Source organism: Bubalus bubalis, chromosome 1, assembly GCF_019923935.1.
Source record: "Bubalus bubalis isolate 160015118507 breed Murrah chromosome 1, NDDB_SH_1, whole genome shotgun sequence".
Lineage (NCBI taxonomy): Eukaryota > Metazoa > Chordata > Mammalia > Artiodactyla > Bovidae > Bubalus > Bubalus bubalis.
In genome coordinates, this window is record NC_059157.1 from 115,183,312 (window position 1) to 115,202,230 (window position 18,919).

Genomic DNA, 18,919 nt, shown 5'->3' on the forward strand with positions numbered 1-18,919 from the left:
GCTGGATTGGCTCAATACAATCACAGAGATAATAAAAAGAATCACTGAATTTGAGGACAGAAAAATAGAATTAACCCAATCTGAAAAACAGAGGAAAGGAAAGACTGAAAGAAAACTAACAGAGTCTTAAGGACCTGAGGCCAAATAACAAAAGATCCAACATTCTTATCATTGGAGTCCCAGAGAGGAGAGAAGGACTGTAAAAGTATATAAAGGAAAGATGGCTAATGATGTCTCAAATATGACACATACAAACTTACAGATTCAAAAAACAGAGCAAACCCAAAACAGGATAAACCCAAAGAAATTTACACCGGGACACATCATAATTAAAACTTCAAAAACTAAAAAGAAAGAAAAGCCTTTGAAGGCAGCCAGAAAAAAATAACTATTTCCTAGAACTGAACAACAACTGCAACAACACCAGACTTCTCATCTCAACCATCAGTTCAGCTCAGTTCAGTCGCTCAGTCATGTTCGACTCTCTGTGACCCCATGGACTGCAGGACACCAGGCCTCTCTGTCCATCACCAACTCCCAGAGGTTACTCAAACTCATGTCCATTGAGTCAGTGATCCCATTCAACTATCTTATCCTCTATCATCCCCTTCTCCTCCCACCTTCAATCTTTCCCAGCATCAGGGTCTTTTCAAAGTTCTTAGCATCAGGTGGCCAAAATATTGGATTTTCAGCTTCAGCATCAGTCCATCCAATGAATATTCACGACTGATCTCCTTTAGGATGGACTGGTTGGATCTCCTTGCAGTCCAAGGGACTCTCAAGCGTCTTCTCCAACACTACAGTTCAAAAGCATCAATTCTTCGGCGCTCAGCTTTCTTCACAGTCCAATTCTCACATCCATACATGACTACTGGAAAAACCACAGCTTTGACTAGACAGACCTTTGTTGGCAAAGTAATGTCTCTGCTTTTTAATATCCTGCCTAGGTTGGTCATAGCTTTTCTTCCAAGGAGCAAATGTCTTTTCATTTCATGGCTGCAATCACCATCCGCAGTGATTTTGAATCCCGCAAAAATAAAGTCGGTCACTGTTTCCACTGTTTCCCCATCTATTTGCCATGAAGTGATGGGACCAGATGCCATGATCGTTTTCTGAATGTTGAGTTTTAAGCCAACTTTTTCACTCTTCTCTTTCACTTTCATCAAGAGGCTCTTTAGTTATTCTTTGCTTTCTGCCATAAGTGTAGTGTTATCTGCATATCTGAGGTTATTGACATTTCTCCCGGCAATTTTGATTCCAGCTTGTACTTCATCCAGCCCAGTGTTTCTCATGATGTACTCTGCATATAAGTTAAAGAAGCAGGGTGACAATATACAGCCTTGACTAGAAAAAGTGGCAGAATATTTTTTGAATGCTTTAAAAAAAAAAAAAGAATTGCTAACCAAGAATTCTAGACCCAGTGAAACTACTCTTCAGGAATGTTGTAAATCTATTCAGGCTGCCACAACAAAACATGACAAAATGAGTGGCTCTATTATAAATATACAACAGAAATTTACTTCTCACAGTTCTGGGGCTGGAAATCCAAAGATTAGGGTGCCAACATGGTTAAGGTGAGGGCCCTCTTCCAGGTCACAGACTTCTCACTGTATTATTACATGGCAGAAAAGGAGCAAGTGAGGTCTCTTGGGGGCCTCTTTTGTAACAGCCCTAATCCCACTCATGGGCTCTCCCCCATGACCTAAAAATATCCCAAAGGACCTAATTCCCAATACTATCATGCTAAGGATTAGTATTTCAACATTTACATTTTAGAGAAATTCATTCAGACCACAGCAAGGAATAAATGGAAAAAATTTTAATGCATTTTCAAGAGAAGAAAAACTAAAAGAATATGTCACTAGCAACTCGATCCCTGGCTGAAGAAAATTTTCTGAACAAGAAAAATAGAAATATAGGTACACACAACACATTATCTTTTCCATCATTAATTTTCTGTTGTTCAGTCACTAAGTCACATCCTCTCTGCAACCCCATGAACTGCAGCACACTGAGCTTCCCTGTTCTTCAGTATCTTCCGGAGTTTGCTCAAACTCATGTCCACTGAGTCAGTGATGCCATCCAACCATCTCATCTTCTGTCACACATTTCTCCTCCCTCCCTCGATCTTCCCAGCATTAGGGGTTTTTCCATTGAGTCTGTTTTTTGCATTAGGAGGCCAAAATATTGGAGCTTCAGCTTCGGCATCATTCCTTGAATATTCCAATGAATATTCAGCACTGATTTCCTTTAGGATGGACTGGTTTGATCTCCTTACAGTCCAAGGGACTCTCAAGTCTTCTCCAACACCACAGTTCAAAAGCATCAATTCTCTGGGTCTCAGCTTTCTTTATGGTCCAACTCGCCATTCATACACTACAACTGGAAAAACCATACTTTGACTATACGGACCTATGTCAGCAAAGTGGTATCTCTGCTTTTTTAATACACTGTCTAGGTTGGTCATAGCTATTCTTTCAAGGAGCAAGCATCTTTCAATTTCATGGCTGCAGTCATCATCCACAGTGATTTTGGAGCCCAAGAAAAATGTTTCCACTTTTTCCCCATCTATTTGCCATGAAGTGATGGGACCGGATGCCATGATCTTCAATTTTTGAGGGTTGAATTTTAACCCATCTTTTTCTCTCTCCTCTTTCACCTTCATCAAAGGCTCTTTAGTTCTTCTTCACTTTCTGCCATTAAAGTAGTATCACCTGCATAGCTGAGGTTTTTTATATTTGTCCCAGCAATCTTGACTTCAGCTTCTGAGTCATCCACTCCAGCATTTCATATGATCAACTCTGCATATGATGGTGTGATCACTCACCTAGAGCCAGACATCCTGGAATGTGAAGTCAAGTGGGCCTTAGAAAGCATCACTACAAACAAAGCTAGTGGAGGTGATGGAATTCTGGTTGAGCTATTTCAAATCCTCAAAGATGATGCTGTGAAAGTGCTGCACTCAATATGCCAGCAAATTTGGAAAACTCAGCAGTGGCCACAAGACCGGAAAAGGTCAGTTTTCATTCCAATCCCAAAGAAAGGCAATGCCAAAGAACGCTCAAACTACGGCACAATCGCACTCATCTCACATGCTAGTAAAGTAATGCTCAAAATTCTCCAAGCCAGACTTCAGCAATTTGTGAACCATGAACTTCCTGATGTTCAAGCTGGTTTTAGAAAAGGCAGAGGAATCAGAGATCAAATTGCCAACATCCGCTGGATCGTCGAAAAAGAGAATTCCAGAAAAACATCTATTTCTGCTTTACTGACTATGCCAAAGCCTTTGACTGTGTGGATCACAATCAACTGTGGAAAATTCTGAAAGAGATGGGAATACCAGACCACCTGACCTGCCTCTTGAGAAACCTATATGCCGGTCAGGAAGCAACAGTTAGAACTGGACATGGAACAACAGACTGGTTCCAAATAGGAAAAGGAGTATGTCAAGGCTGTATATTGTCACCCTGCTTATTTAACTTCTATGCAGAGTACATCATGAGAAACGCTGGGCTGAAAGAAGTAAAAGCTGGAATCAAGATTGGCAGGAGAAATATCAATAACCTCAGATATGCAGATGACACCACCCTTATCGCAGAAAGTGAAGAGGAACTAAAAAGCCTCTTGATGAAAGTGAAAGAGAGTGAAACAGTTGGCTTAAAGCTTAACATTCAGAAAACTAAGATCATGGCATCCGGCCGCATCACTTCATGGGAAATAGATGGGGAAACAGTGGAAACAGTATCAGACTTCATTTTTGGGGGCTCCAAAATCACTGTAGATGGTGACTGCAGCCATGAAATTAAAAGACACTTACTCCTTGGAAGAAAAGTTATGACCAACCTAGATAGCATATTCAAAAGCAGAGACATTACTTTGTCAACAAAGGTCCATCTGGTCAAGGCTATGGTTTTTCCAGTAGTCATGTATGGATGTGAGAGTTGGACTGTGAAGAAAGCTGAGCACTGAAGAATTGATGCTTTTGAACTGTGGTGTTGGAGAAGACTCTTGAGAGTCCCTTGGACTACAAGGAGATCCAACCAGTCCATTCTAAAGGAGATCAGTCCTGGGTATTCTTTGGAAGGAATGATGCTGAAGCTGAAACTCCAGTACTCTGGCCACCTCATGTGAAGAGTTGACTCACTGGAAAAGACTGTGATGCTGCGAGGGATTGGGGGCAGGAGGAGAAGGGGACGAAAGACAATGAGATGGCTGGATGGCATCACCGACTCGATTTATGTGAGTCTGCGTGAACTCCGGGAGTTGGTGATGGGACAGGGAAGCCTGGCGTGCTGTGATTCATGGGGTCGCAAAGAGTCGGACACGACTGAGCGACTGAACTGAACTAAACTCTGCATTTAAGTTAAATGAGCAAGGGGACAATATACTGCCTTGCTGTACTCCTTTCTCAATATTGAACCTGTTAGGTGTTCCACGTCCAGTTCTAACTGTTGCTTCTTGTCCTGCATACAGATTTCTCAGGAGACAGGTAAGGTGGTCTGATATTTCAATATTCCACAGTTTGTTGTAATCCACAGAATCAAAGATTGTAGCATAGTCAATAAGACAAAAGTAGATTTTGGGGGGATTTTCTTTTCTTTTTCTATGATCCAGCAGATGCTAGCAATTCGATCTCTGGTTCCTCTGCCTTTTCTAAATCCAGCTTGTACATCTGGAAGTTCTTGGCTTATGTACTATTGAAGCCTAGCTTGAAGGGTTTTGTGCATAATCTTGCTAGCATGTAAAATGAGTGCAATTGTATGGTAATTTGAACATTCTTTAGCACAGTCCTTCACAACTGGAATGTAAACTGATCTTTTCCAGTCCTCTGGCCACTGCTGAGTTTTCCAAATTTGCTGATATATTGAGTGCAACACTTTAACAGCATCATCTTTTAGGATCTGAAATAGTTCAGCTGGAATTTCATTATCTCCACTGTTTTATTTATAGTAATGCTTCTTAAGGCCCACTTGACTTCACACTCCAGGACTCAGGTGAGTGACCACACCATCATGGTTTTCTGGGTCATTAATAGCTTTTTGTACACTTCTTCTGTGTATTCTTGTCATCTTTTCTTACTCTCTTCTGTTTCTGTTAGGTCCTTGCTGTTTTTGTCCTTTATTATGCCTATCTTTTTGCATGAAATGTTTCCTTGGTATCTCCAATATTCTTAAAGAGATCTCTAGTCTTTTCCATTCTATTGTTTTCCTCTATTTCTCTGCATTGTTCACTTAAGAAGGCTTTCTTATCTCTCCTTGCTATTCTCTGGAACTCGGCATTCAGTTGGGTATATCTTTCCCTTTCTCCTTTACCTTTCATTTCTCTTCTTTTCTCAGCTATTTGTAAGGCCTCCTCGGACAACCACTTTGCCTTCTTGCATTTCTTCTTGCAGATGGTTTTGGTCACCACCTCCTTTACAATGTTAGAAACCTCCATCTATAGTTAGTTCTTCAGGTACTCTGTATACCAGATGTAGTCCCTTGAATCTATCTGTCACCTCCACTGCATGTATAATCATAAGGGATTTAATCTAGGTCATAACTGAATGGCCTAGTGGTTTTCCCTACTTTCTTCAATTTGAGCCTGAATTTTGCAATAAGAAGTTGATGATCTGAGCCACAGTCAGCTCCAGGTCTTATTTTTGCTGACTGTATAGAGCTCCTCCATCTTCAGCTGCATCGTAGTTTTCTAGATCATACTTAATGATGGAAACAAAATTTATACTGATACTTAATTACATTTAAAAGTCAAGATGGTAAAAAAAGGTAAATGAGAAGTGAAGTTTCCACATGACAACTGAAGCAGTAAAGTACTGATACCTGGAGACTGCTGTAAGTCATATATACACTAGTAATAACTACAACAGCCACTACAAAATCTATACCAAAACAGACTCAAAACTATAAATATTTTACAAATTATGAGAAAGAATCTTAAGAAATGTTTTAGTAATCTGCAGGATAGAAAGAAAAGAGAAACAAAAAGCCAGAGAAAATTACAAAATAATAACAATAAAAAGGCAGATTTAAGTGTCAATATTTATCAGTAATTACCTTAAATGTTGATGGTCTAAACAGACAAATCAAGAAAGACTGGAAGAATATGTTTCTGAAATGGCCCACTATATACTACTAACAAGAAATTCAGTAACATATATTGAAAGTAAAAAGAATGGAAAAGCTAGGATGGTTCGTTTGTTTTTCATCAGAGAGGCTGTATTAATAACACAACCAACCAACAGGGTCAGCTTGATGTACACAGAATAGTCCACCCAACAACAGCAGAGTACGTATTTCTTTTCAAACATCCATGGAATATTCACAAAGACAGATTATATCCTGGGACATAAAACAAACCTCAACAAATCTAAAAGAATCAAAATAAAATAGGAGGTACATTATATAACAATAATAGACTCAAACTAGAAATCAGTAACAGGAAGAAAACAGGAAAATTTCTGAACACAAACGAATAAACACTTTTTAAAAGTCCATGGGGTTCCTCTAATTAAAAACAAATTAAAAAAGAAAAGTAAAGTGGAAAAACAAAGTCCATGGGTCAAAGACAAACACTCAAAGAAAAATTTTAAATATGTACATAAAATGAATGAAAATAAAAACATAACATTTCAAAATATGTGGGATGCAGCTAAATCAGTAGTTAGGAGGAAATCTGTAGCAGTAAGTGCTTACATTAGAAAAGAAGAAAGATTCAAATCAATACCTTAATTACTTACAAGAAACTTTAAAAAAAAAAAAGCAAAATATAAATCCAAAGCAAGCAACAGAAAGCAAACAATGAAGAGCAGAAATTAACAAAATTCAAAATAGGAAAACAGAGAATATCATTGAAGCAAAAATTTTACATTCCTCTACCATCACTAACAAAAACAAAGAGACAAGACATAAACCCAATATTAAGATTGAAACAGGGATATCACTAAGATCTTGTAGAACTTTAAAAGATAATAAGGAAGATTTCCCTGGTGGCACAGTGGTTAAGCTTCCACATTGTATATGCAGGGGGCCAGGGTTCGATTCCTGGTCACAAAACTAGATCCCACATGCCACAACTAACAGTCCACATGCCACACCAAAAAGATCCCACATACCACAACAAAGATCAAAGGTCCTGTGTGCCACAGCTAAGACCCAGCACAGTCAAATAAATAAATATTAAGTAATATCAATAACATGGGAATACTACAAAACAACTTTACACTTTTAAACTGGACACAGAAAAAAACTGAACTATTTCTCCAATTCACACAACTGAAACTAAACCAAAATGAAGCCAATAATCTAAATAATTCTATAACCAGTAAAGAAAAATTAACTAACTGACAAAGCAGAAAAATAATTCAAAGGAGAAAGGATAGCCTTTTCAACAAACAATGCTGGAACAAGTGGGTAAAGAATCCACCTGTGATGCAGGAGATGCAAGTTCAACCCCTAGGTCAAGAAGATCCCCTGGAGGAGGGCATGACAACCCACTCGAGTATTCTTGCCTGGAGAATTCCATGGACAGAGGAGCCTGGCAGGCTGTGGTCCAGGGGGTCACAAAGAGTCAGATACAACTGAAGGGATTGAGCATGCATGCATGCACATGCCAAATAAAAGTCTAGGCCTAAACCTCACAACCACATACAAAAATTATTTCAAAAAGGATGATGAACATAAACATAAAACGACAGAATTTTCAGAATAAAAATTAGGTCTTCAAGACCTAAAGAAAAGGTTCTTGGGCTTGGCACCAAAAGCATATTCTGTAAAAATAAATAAACCAAACTTCATCAAAATCAAAAACATGCTGCCCTATGAAACGATGCTCACCATGGCTAATTATTAGAGAAATGCAAATTAAAACTACAATGAAGTACCACGTCACACCAGTCAGAATGGCCATCATTAAAAACCATACAAATAAATGTTGGAAAAAAGGGATCCCTCTCACACTGTTGATGGGAATGTACATTGGTGCACCCATTACGAAAAACAGTATGGAGCTTCCTCAAAGAATTAAACACAGAGTCTCCATATGATCCACCAGTACCACTTCTGAGCATATATCCACATAAAATTATAATTTGAAAAGATTACATGCACCCTTATGTTCATAGCAGCACTACATACAACAGCCAAGACATCGAAGCAACTTAAATGTCCATCAACAGATGAATGGATAAAGAAGATGTGGTATAGATACACAATGGAATACTACTTGGCCATTAAAAAGAGTGAAACACCACCATCTGCAGTAACACGGATGAAAAATGAAAGTGAAAGTCACAAAGTTGTGTCTGACTCTTTGCCACCCCAAGGACTAAACAGCCCATGGAATTCTTCAGGCCAGAATACAGGAGTGGGTAACTATCCCTTCTCCAGTGGATCTTCCCAACCCAGGGATGGAACCCAGGTCTCCTGAATTGCTAGCGGATTCTTTAACAGCTGAGCTACCAGGGAAGCCCATAGTTATACAATGGAGTACTGCTCAGCCATAAAAAAGGAATGAACGAACAAGTTTAAAAATAAAATAAAATTAAAAAAAAAAGAATAAGAATGAAACAAAAAGGAATAAAATAAGAAACTCAGCCATAAAAAAAGAAAAAAAAAAAGGAATGAACTAACACCAACTGCAGTAACATGGATGAACCTAGAGATTATTATATTAAATCAGAAAGAGAAAGACAAATACCATATCACTTATACGTGGAATCTAAAATACAACACAAATGAATAGATCTACTTAACAGAAACAGACCCACTCAGAGACGCAGAAAAAAGACTTATGGGTGCCAAGAGGGGGTGAAGGTGGCAGAAACCAATACAACATTGTAAAGCAATTATCCAAAATAACTAAATTTTTTAAAATGCTGAGAACTGACTAAGTTTGACAATCTCTATAACAGTAATATATTAATACCAATGTCAAATTCCTAACTTCAATGTCTCACCATTGGGGGCAAGCTGGGTAAAGGATACACAGGACTCCACTATTTGCAACTTCCTGAGTTTATAATTATTTCAAATTAAAGTGTTTTTAAAAATTATGTGAGTTGAGAGACAGGGTGCAGAAGCAAAGATGAAATAAGACTGGCCATTAATTGCTAACTGTTGAGGCTAGTCTGGTATATAGCAGTTCATAAGAAAGCTGCATTTTTTATCTTTTTAAATTTTTCATAATAAACGGTTAACAAAAATATAAGATGCCATATATAAAAACATTAACAGTAGTGTATTCCAGTTAGTGATTTTATTCTTTTTGCTAAAAAGCATTTAAAATTTTTCTATAAAAAAATTTCTTTTATTTCTTAAATAAAACAATTTTTTTTAAATCTTTGCTCATATTGGTCTTCTGTCCTACTTGGTTTCCTCATTTTTAAAAAGCAGCACCACAGAAAACATTTTTTAACTTAAAAAGAACTCCGTATTTCTCCCTCCAACAATACAGCACTTAATTTGAAATACCCAATTTAAATATCTAATTTATATATCATTCAATTGCATTTCACCTCAAAGTTTCAGTATCTTTTTCTAAAATTAACTGAAAGAATCTTGCTAAAATAGATTTACAATCAGTAAAATAACTGACCATTATAGTAATCCTCATAAAACAGATGTCTAAATTCAAGACACCCTGAGACATTTTAACAATTCTAGCTGGGTTTGCATCCGCAATACTGCCAACGATATCCTAATTAACTCCAAATTGCTTTTAAATTGTATGTGGCCTTTTTTAATTTTTCAAATTTTTTTTTAAAAAGAAGATGCTGAAAAGTTTACAACGGTTAACAAAACCATGCTGAAGAATTCAACAACATGGGAAAATAAAAAAGTAACAATGATTTAGTGAATACTGAGATTCTCATGATGCAATTTTTAAATTTTTAATTATTTAAATTTATCAACCAAAAGTTACAAAATACCATTTCCCTCAGTAATAATTAAAATTAATTTTAATTAAGTAAATTAAAATTAAATTATAATAGAAATAACAAGACCTGAGCTCTCCATATCCGTAGAACCTTGGGTAAGGCACAATCTCTCTGAAACTATTTCCTTAGCCACATACTCAGAGTTATACTTTTTAACCTTTCCACTCCAAAATCCTATTAACTCATGCTCTAAAATATACTTCATAACCTCTGATCCATGATCATTCTAATGACAACTCTAAGAAAAGATTTATAACAGATCTAATACAGAGATATCAATTACATGACAATAAGTAGAATATCACCCACAATAATTAAATCACGGCTTCTCAACATCAACACTACTGACACTGCACTGGATAATTCTTTGCTGTGGGGTTATCATGTGCATTGTAGGATGTTTAGTACCTACCCACTAGATACCAACAGAATCCCCCAGCATGACAACCAAAAATGTCTTCAGACATTGCCAAAACCATCTCTCATGGAGAACTGTATTAAGATTAAAAATTTCCAGGGTTCTTTGGAGATGAGAAGCAGGAAGAAGAGGGAATGTTTCTGTGACACAGGAGGAAAAGTAAAAGGAAAGACCAGGAATGAACAAAACAAATCATAGCTAGTAATTATAATGAAAATAGCAATACAGAAAGGTGAGAAGAAAATTCACAGGTATTCCAGCAGGACCTTTGTAAGCATCTTCAATAAAGACCGCTGAAGATTTTTTACTTAGAAATTAATGAAATTAACATAATTCCTCTTCTCCCTAGCATTTATGAGGCTAAACATCCTCAGGTTACCAACTATTCTTCAACCACTGAGAACACCCACTTGAAAAACTCATCTCCCACAGTTAAATATAATAAGCATCTACGTTTCAATCAAATGTAAATATGCTACAAATGCCATGAAAAGCAACATGAATATCCTCAAATCCTTTATGTATTTAAAGAATGGAGAAACTACATACGTCTAAGTGCAGCAAAGATTAAACGTTCACACATTCCCTTTCTGGCTCTTTAATACTTAGTATAAAATCAACTCGGCCATATTTTCCACCAAACAGACAAATACCCAGTTTCCTTAGTCTATTCTTGGATAGGTCACCAGACTGGGAATAAGAGACCCAGAGTCTATTCCCAGCTGCAAACACACTGGTAATCTCAAGCAAATTATTCACTCAGGTTAAGGTTCTACACCCATATCACGCTGACAACACTGAAAATCTGCCCAGAAACAAGCCCTGGGCAACCTAGGACTTCTTCCTGCACCCAAAGGACAACTGCAAACGTATTTTTAGATTTCTTAAATCTAAAAATCTGAACAGGATTTTATTTATAGCAACATTTAACATACTTGAAATTTCAAAACTGTGTGGTGCCTTTATCATTGCCCTTTGTAAAATTAGTAAGAAACGCTCTTTTTAAAATCACACCATGCCCAACTGTGTAAAACTCTATATGCAAACTACACCAATCATAATTTATGTAAAACAAAACAAAACAAAAAAGCTGTTTTTAACGCAAGCTCTTGGTAAGGGCTTTAACTTTTTCGTTTCCTAACTTTATCTAGTCTAAGACACAAGTAGTTCTTTCTTGGCACTGTAAAAAGTGCTTTACGAAGTCTGGAGAGACAAAGTGTGCCCTACAGCCTAATTCTGGAAAGGCCTTTAGGACTGTTCTTACCACTAAACATGCAGGTTTTAGTAGCGCAACCAATATAAGGATAGATACAAGCGTACAATTTTTGCTCTTGATACCAAGTAAAAAAAGTGTCTAGTAGACCCAAGTTACCCGTCTGACCTTTTCGCACACCGTAAAACTGTAAACACAGTACAGTCCAACATAAGATTTGTTAAAAAACAAAACAAAACAAAAAAAAAAAAACAGGGTTAGGACCGAAAGGAGGGTGTCAATTAACGTTCGTCGGCCCCCGCTGTCAGGCAGACACTTGTTAGCCGCCGAGAAGTCACTCACAAAGTTTGCCATCTCGCTGGGGGAAGGGGCCTGGACTGCGCCACGGGCCCCGACCCGGAAGACGGGTGTCTGCAAGGCCCCACCGCCCGCCGAGGCCCGGGCGCGCCAGCCACCCCAGCAGGAAAAGCCCCGGCTTCTCGGCCCCCCTCCGCCGCCTCTCTGCCCACGGGCGCACTCACGCACGCGCGCGCACTCTCTCACTCCCGTACACACAACAAAAGGAAGCCGTGCGAGCCGCGTGCGGAGGTTTGCTCGGGCGCTCAGGGAAGCCCCTCCTCCCGGCCCCCACCGCGCCGCCCCGGGCCTGCTCGCTCGCTGGAGCGCCCCCCGAGGGCCCGAGGGTGCGCGGATCCCTGAGGCCCGAGTCCCACCGGCCCGGCCCGCCTCCACTCCGCTCGGCCGCGCTCGCAGGCAGCTGCGGCGGCTCTGGGCCCACCACGCGCGCAGCTCCGCCTGCCGCTGACCCGAGCTCCTGTGAAATCCCGCGCGGGCGAGCCTGGGCTCCCAACAGGAGGGCTAGGAGGGCTCCCGACTTCCCGGGTTTCTTAAGAAATAAAACTATTAAACTGAATTATCCTTGGTAAAAGTCCCCCTCCCCACCGAACCACTATCAAAAGTAGTATTCAACACAACATTCCTTACAATAAGTCTTTTCCAGTAACCTCTTCTTTAATCTTCCTCTTAACTCTTCCTTCCACACCTTAGTTTACTCCTTTTACTTTTCCCTTGCCTTCTTTCAACCTGTGAGCTGCATTTTCTCAGAAGAATTATCTTCCCTAAACGGTCTTTTCAATTTTACCCTTTTGAAATTTACTTTTCTAATAATAACAAACTTTCTCCTAAATCCCTTCCATTATATATCCCACTTACCTACACAAACTTCTCCACAAATACCTTCTTTAATTTTTATCAGCATCTACCAAATCAATTAATAAATAACTTTCTCAGGCACTGCATTTTTTGTTTGATCCTACGATCCCTCAAAGCTAACATCCCCCAACTTAACACACAAATTTGCCCCAAATGGCCCTCAAATTTTGTGAAACTGTGCCAGACAGGCTACCAAAGTCACTGAAAAAATCTACTTCCTAAACATACCCCTAATAACTATCTTTCCAACTACTCTCTACCAATTCATTTGAATCACTCATAACAAGACTACCATACTTATTTCCCCAAAGACTCTACTTATAGAACCTAATCAAATTAACACATTATCTCTATCATTATATGTCTCTACATATGCAGGTGTGTATGTACGTGTTGACAAATATACAGGGCACCCTGCAAAACAGCAACTGTGTATTTCATTCTAATCCCTTATATACTGGATCCTCTCAAATTTACAATGAAAACTCCTTCACATGAACCAAGATTTTCAGGCATCCAACCCCTATCTTGTGAAGTCATTTATCTATGTTAAATTAATTTATCACTTTAAAACATACTGTCACCATTTCTACTATAATGATTCCTCATATCTTAAGATATCCATCATTGGTCTAACCCACACAATCCACTCAAAGACTCAGAGCATACCCCCACTCGCCAAGCCTGTATAAGGCAGGTCCTAGAAACAATTCTTGGAGAAGGAAATGGCAACCCCCTCCAGTACTCTTGCCTGGAGAATCCCATGGTCGGAGGAGCCTGGTGGGCTACAGTCCACAGGGTCGCAAAGAGTCGGACCCGACTGAGCGACTTCACTCACTCACTCACTCACAGAAACAATTCTAGACTATTGGCAGATTACAGTAAAGCTGTGAATCAAACAAGTGACATCCTTGGGCCATCTTAGGCCTTCCAAGCTCTGGGTGGTCTCCATAGGTTCTTCATTATTAAATTTGGTGACTTACTAAATGTAGATATAAGAGAAAAAGGCTGAATAACCAAGAGCTAGATTCTGAAACTAATTCTGAAGCAAAGCTGCCCTAGGATGGAAAACCAAAACTATATTTCGTGCTTTGTCATATTTTTCTCAGTGCCACTAAATAAGTTCTCTCTTGTCTGGCTGAGTCGCATTGCTGTGCGCCTGAAACCATCACAACTTTGTTAATCAGCTATACTCCAATATAAAATAAAAAGTTAAATAAATAAACACGCTCTCTTTCCATGAAACATAAAGGAACATCAAAAACCCTGATCTGAACAGGGAGAGTCAGGAAGTATTCTTTGCTCAGAGACTGAAAGATGAAAGAGTTCATTAACCGTGTGAAGAATATAATGCAAATAGTAAGGATTTGAAGTATACAGCATTTTTCCCTTAATGGTTTAAAATGCCAATTACTGGGACCAGAGCACGGTACTAATGGAGAATCTCTAAAAGCACAGTTAGGTAAGCACTTGAGAGTCAAGTCTTTGATAGTACAAGGGAAATGTTAACAGAAGACAAAGTCTGACAAAAATCAATTCTATTGTATAAAAGGACAAGCAAAAGTTTAAGAGCAAAGATGCAAGCCAAAACATTGAAGGCCTGGTCTAGGTCTTGTTCAGTCACTAAGTTGTGTCCAACTCTTTGCAACCCCATGGGCTACAGCACAGAAGATGATGAAGGTTTCATGCCCTGAGGTGATAATGCTGAAGATCTACAACAAAACAAAAAAGGAAGCAATGGTTCAGTTTTAGCTATATTTTGGCTTTAGAACTGGCAACACTGCTCCTCTAGAAATGTTCAACAAATGATAAATAATCAGAAATAAAATAGGCCATATTTAGAACCATACATTTATATGCTCTCTCTTGTCTGGCTGAGTTGCGTTGCTGCGCACCTGAGACTATCACAACTTTGTTACTCAGCTCTACTCTAAATAAAAAGTTAAGTAAAAGTATTTTTCAGGTAATAAATGAAATGAGAAGACAGAGCAGACCAACTTCCTAAACACACTAAGAAATATATCAGATAAAAGTCACAGACAAAAAGAAACTACAGAAGCCACTTTAGATCCCTTAAGACACTTCCTTTTACCATCCACCCCATGTTTTCCATTTTATACCTGAACCTCTTTACATATACAAATTATCACCACACAATTTTTGCAGAATTGTGGTTTTTGAGGCACTCAAGGAGAGATAAAAAATCTCAATGTCTCTATCATTCATCATTTTTTAAAAAACAATTATACATGACATAGTATCTATCACCTTTATAATAACATCATGGATAGCAAGGACTGTCCTTGCATGCACAGAGAAGGAATAGGGTTCTGGCTTTGTTTCTTAGGTGGCATTATGTTTCCTCCATATTTTCTCTATTACAAGCTACTCACTGTCCTCTTCATCTTACTTATTCCTATTCAGGTCAACTCCAATCTCTTTTTTTATTATTCTTATTTTTTTTTTATTTGAAGGATAATTGCTTTACAAGATTTTGTTGTTTTCTGTCAAACCTCAACATGAATCAGCCATAGGTATGTACACATATATTCCCTCCCTTTTGAACCTACCTCCCATGTCCCTCCCCATCCCTCCCCACTAGACTGATATAGAGTCAACTTCAATCTCTGCATTCATTTCTATCCATTTACTAGCTTCTATCAGCTTGTCCATGTTCTACTGTCAACAAATTACCATGTCTTTTGACTTTCATATTAGTAACCTCCACCTCAGCTTTTTTCCCCCTTTGTCTCCTTTCTAATCCACAAATATCTCTCAGTTGAATTTATCTCAGTATACTATACATGAATGGTTACAATTTTGCAAGTATAATTTATTTATAAAAAACTTAAAGAGTGAATGAAACAAATCCATCTTTTTATCTCCATCCTCATGCTACAACAATTCAGATCACTACTATCTCTTATCTGGATAGCCCCTCATCTTATCTCAAGTTTGGCTTTTCTTGGACAACCTGCTTCACAGAACTTAGCTATCCATTCTTCCACTCCTTCAGCTTGATAAAAGCACCAATTGCTTTTTGTTCCCCAAGGCCACTCCCATTGTTTTATCACTGAAAAATCTCCTTGCAGTTCACATTACTCACTTAAACCATTCTATCTGCAACATCTACCAAGCTCCAGAATCCCTCCCACCTTGCTCCCCACAAAGACGTCAGTCCTACTTTGTCCCACATTCAGCCACTATTCTCAGTGACCAAGGTGCTGAAGACCTTTCTGCACATTACACAGACCTTCCTCAACTCCCAAGACCTGCATGTGCACTTCAGCCACTTACGTATATACTGAGAACAGGACATCAATTGGAAGTGCAGCGCCACTAGGACTATAACGTTAGAGACCTTTTTTTTTTTAACCACAACTGCTTTATTTTCTGGGTCTACACCTGCTCTTCACCTCCTTCTGGCTTCACTTATCTCCCTACACAATTTAAATCTGTCCATCAACCATTTTAATATTGCCCTCTCCAGAATACCATGACTTCCCATTACATTCACCATGCATTTCCCCAAGGAAAGACAATCTTCACCATCTGTTTTATCCACACCCACACACTGGGTGTTAAGCATCACCAGAAAGCTACGAAATCTTCTACAACTGACTTATTCTAAATACAACTCTCCATCTCATTGACTAATCCAAATCATTTTCATATTTAAATCCTTAATTTCATCAAATAATCTCTTCCATAATATTCTCTCAGATCACAATTTCTCCACCTGTAATCAAATCCTCTTTATAGCTTCTAAAATGCTGTATCTTTTCATCCATCTGTTACTTCTTGCCTTCAGTTTTGGAAGAAGAGTTGTTCCTCCTTAAAATAAACTTAAGACAATTCCTATAGCTGATGCTTCCATATTCTCCCAACTCACTCAGTCCTTTAACCCTATGGACCCTGGTCTCCAAACTACTCTCTTGAAGACCAAAAAAATTCCATGTACCAAATCCTATGGCTCAGCACCCAAGTTCTTAATCTTTTTGGCAATGACACTTGAACTACCTCCTTTTCTGGGGCTTCCTAGGTGGCGCTAGTGGTAAAGAATCAGCTTGCCAATGCAGGAGACATGAAGAGGCGTGGGTTTGATGCCTGTGTCTGGAAAATCCCCTGGAGAAGGGAATGGCTACCCACTCCAGTATTCTTGCCTGGAGAATCCCATGGACAGAGGAGCCTGGCAGACAACAGTCCATAGGGTAAATAAAGGTCAGACACAACTAAAGCCACTGAGCATACAGGCAATGCACACACAACACAGAATTCTACTCCGGTCTCTCTGGTTGCTTCTTCTGTCTCCAATGACTACTAGTCCTCTTTTTAGCCCAAAGAATGGGTCTTTTCCCAAGTTCTGTCCAGGAGCTCTCTCCAGTTCTCTGCCTCTCAGGGTTTCATCCCTTACTGCTGTTTCTACATTTTCTCTCCTCTTATGGATACCTGGAGAAGGCAAATGGCACCCCACTCCAGTACTCTTGCCTGGAAAATCCCATGGATGGAGGAGCCTGGTAGGCTGCAGTCCATGGGGTCACGAAGAGTCGGACACGACTGAGCGACTTCACTTTCACTTTTCCCTTTCATGCATTGGACAAGGAAATGGCAACCCACTCCAGTGTTCTTGCCTGGAGAATCCCAGGGACAGGGGAGCCTGGTGGGCTGATGTCTATGGGGTCGCACAGAGTCAGACACGACTGAAGTGACTTAGCAGCAGCAGCAGACAATACCCCTTGGATACTTTCACTGGTGCCTCACACACTGGTCAATGTGTCTTAAAACCAAAGTAGCCCTTCTTCCCCATCAACATGGTTCTGCTAAGGGATATAATAATTTCTTTTAATGACACCACCATTCTTACAGTCACCCAAATTAAAAACCCTGGAGTTCCCCTTTTGTTTTTCTCCACTGTTTCCCAAAAGCCCTTTTGCCATCAAATCCTTCAATCTTTCTTTCAATTATTTCTTACATGGCTCCCTTTCCCTTTATTCCCATTACCACCATCCCAACTTTGATTCTCAGTACTTCACACTTCTGTCATAGCCTTCTTTGTCTTCTAGTTACTAGGTTCTGTTCATTGCAAAAAAAAAAAAAAAAAAAACAGAGAAACAAACAAAACAGGTCACCAGATAAACACTCTTAAACCCACTCAAAAATCAATGGTTCTCCACTACATACCGAGTCAAGTTAAAACTCTATTTCCAAAAAATAGAAACTACTCAATTTTCCAATAATCATGGAATGGATAAACACTCTGGTATATTCACATAATGAACCCCAAAGAGCAATGAAAAAGAATGAATCTCACAGTCATATGGTGAGCACAGGAAACCAGATACAGAAGTATGATTCCCCTAATATGAAAACGTAACAAAACTACTCTGCGTGACAGAGGTTAGTATAGTAATTACTTTTGGTTGAAGGCGGCATAAACTTAGAGGAGACACATGAGGAAACCTTCTGGGATGTTGAGAATGTTTATATTGAACTGGGTGATGATTACATAAATGTAAACCTAGGAGAAAAAATTAAACTGTACTCAAGATTTGAGCATTCTATATAAGTCATTTCCCAACAAATTTTTAAGAACCACTTCAGCCTGGATATTTAAGTATCTATTTAACTTTATTTTCCTCCATTCATCAACATGAACCCTAAATTCCAGTTCATGTAGACCACCAATTACTTAATATATCCAGAATTTTTCTACCAGTCATATCACTTCTTTCTGGAGTGCCAACCCTCACCATCATGCCTACTATAATCTTATTTATCCTTCAAGCTCTAAGCTATGTACCAATTCTTCACAAAGTTGAATCTGCCATAGTACTTCTGTCAGACAGATGTGTACACATTTTTGTTTCAGGACAAACTCTTGAAGAATATGAACATGTTTACATCATATATAAATGTGTATCCTTCACACGGCCTACCATAGAACCTTGCACACAGTAAGTATATAAAATTATTTCCTGACTGAATAAATCCTGGCAGATCATCAAAAGCACCCTCCAATCTAACCCCTCCTTCTCAAACCCATCTATCACTGTCTTCACTCACAGTTCATTCCTTGGCTTACCTATTTAATCATCAACAAACAACTGAGAACCTACTCATGCAGGAAATTGTATCTATTCTA

At 38.9% G+C, this 18,919-nt stretch overlaps 1 protein-coding gene across 8 annotated transcripts in view; it reads right to left on the reverse strand.

Annotated features, from left to right (window-relative positions):
* The window catches only part of ZNF148 (zinc finger protein 148), a 147,715-nt gene that overhangs the window by 121,077 nt on the left and 7,719 nt on the right, over positions 1-18,919 (reverse strand). The window contains exon 1 of one of the 8 annotated variants that reach the window (XM_006078523.3): positions 11,908-12,183. The exons of the other annotated variants lie outside the window; for them this stretch is intronic. The gene's annotated coding sequence lies outside the window, so the exon portion shown is untranslated. Of the gene's footprint in view, positions 1-11,907; positions 12,184-18,919 lie in introns of those variants that run through there. 8 annotated transcript variants of the gene reach the window in all.